Source organism: Eptesicus fuscus, chromosome 15, assembly GCF_027574615.1.
Source record: "Eptesicus fuscus isolate TK198812 chromosome 15, DD_ASM_mEF_20220401, whole genome shotgun sequence".
Lineage (NCBI taxonomy): Eukaryota > Metazoa > Chordata > Mammalia > Chiroptera > Vespertilionidae > Eptesicus > Eptesicus fuscus.
In genome coordinates, this window is record NC_072487.1 from 44,511,697 (window position 1) to 44,513,847 (window position 2,151).

The following is a 2,151-nucleotide window of genomic DNA, read 5'->3' on the forward strand; positions in this document are numbered from 1 at the left end:
TTTGATGGCTTTCTAGGATGCTGCCTTCCAAGGGTGACTCGGGGGTCCAGGCCACTTGCATTCTCTTGGTGTACCATCTGAAACGTGGCTTCCAGCTCACTGGGGCAGGAGGAAAGAAGAGAAAGGGGAGCTCATGGCTCTTAAGTACCTACTGGCCAGAACTAGTCACTTGTTCCAACTATAAGCAGGTTGGGAAATTTTGGGGAGCATGTGAACATTTGATGATGAATAAATTTCTCTGCCATAAAGTTATGTGAACCTATTTACCTTTTGAAGGAGGGAGAGAGGAAGGAAAGAAGGAAGGAAGGAAGGGGAAGGGAGGGAGAGAGGGAAGGAAGGGAGGAAGGAATTTATAGAATGCAAACCACAACCACTAAACTACTACCACTAAAACTATTAACAAAACTGAACTATTAACAAAGTACTGCTAAACAAAAACTATTAACAAATAACGAATAGCAGAGGCTTTCACTGTGTTTTTAATGTTTTTTTTTCTTTTTAATCAGCAATGATAAGGAAACTAAACCAGATTAAGTGCTATATTATTGGAGGTACAAAGCAAACAAGAGGGAAGAAGTGATTGAAGAGCACTTCAGAAAGCTCAATACATTCAAATCAACGGGGCCTGATTACTTGCATCCCAGGGCACTTAAGGAATTGGCAAATGTAATTGCAAGACCTCCAGCCTTTATTTTAGAAAAGGAAGGTTGGACAGGAGAAGGTCCTGACAAGTGGAGTCTGCAGATGGAGTATTTTAGTAAAAAAAAACAAAAAAACCCAGACACACACAGGGAAAAGCACAACCATGGTAATTATAGACTATTCAGCTTATCTTGGATACCTGGGAGGATACAAGAACAAATCATCAAACAATCAATTTGCAACCACCTAGAAGAGCACAAGGTACTGGGTAGTAATCAACATGATTTTGTGAAGTACACATTATGCCAGACAATTTAATTCTACCCGTGAGAGAGCGATGAGCCTGGCAGAAGAGGGGAAAGCAAGACCTACAGTTGGATTTCAATAAGTTTTTGTTTTCTTTCGATTTTTAATTCCATCCCCTGACATTTTCAGCATCAGCTCTCCAAGAGGATGTTAACTAGAATAACAGTTGGTGGGCATGACTCTGGATGAGGCACTCAAAGTGATAAAAACAAGCTGGCATGGTTATTACTAATGGTTATTGTTTTAATCAAATGATGTGGACAAAGAAGATGACAATAGTGAAGAAGATGTTGAGATACAAATAGCATTCTCCCCCACTGATGGGAAATGTGAGAGAAAAGAAGAGATGCAAAAAACAATCTAAGAAATTCAATCTAAGAGATCCAGAAAGGGAGAAAAAAAAAATGGTAAAAGAGAAGTTACTAGAGAAAATTATGTAAGAAAATTTCCCAGAAAAGGACATACATCTTTGCATTAAAAGAGCCTCTTAAAGGCCAACTACAAAAAAGGGAAAATAACCCACTTTCACACAACTTGGTAAAATTTTAGAACTCTAGGAATAAATAACACTTTCTAAAAGCTTCCAGAGAGAAAAATTAGGCCACTTATAGAGGAATGAAAATTGAGAGATGTTAAATTCTCATTAACATCTTTGGCTGCTAGAAGATAATAGAGTAGTTTTACTTTTTTTTTTCAATTCTGGGGGAAATTGAATTTGATACTAATTTTCATATTCAGCCAACCCATCAATCTGTGAGAATAGAATATAGGCATTTCACATAAACCAATACCCAGAAAGTTTATTTCCCAGGAACCTTTTCTTAGGAAGTTACTAGAATGTGTACTCCAGCAGAATGAGGAAATTATCCAAGAAGGAAGGCAACAAGGGATCTGACACAGGAATAACATAACTACCCCAAACCGGGAGAAGTTGGAAGAAGATAACATAAATGAGCTAAATTCTTATCTGGTGGCCATTCATAATCAAGACGTAGAAAGAGGAATGATTTTTCTAACACTCCATATATTCAAAGAGTGCATAATTCATGAAAGAGTTTTCATATGTATATATGTAAGGTTGTGGGGCACAATCTCAGAGCACAAGTACCAACAATCTCTGTAGTTTAAGGACACGTTATGTTGCTGATGGTCATGCATCCGTGGCATTTTCCCCCATTTCATTATGCATGCCCAATTAGGAGA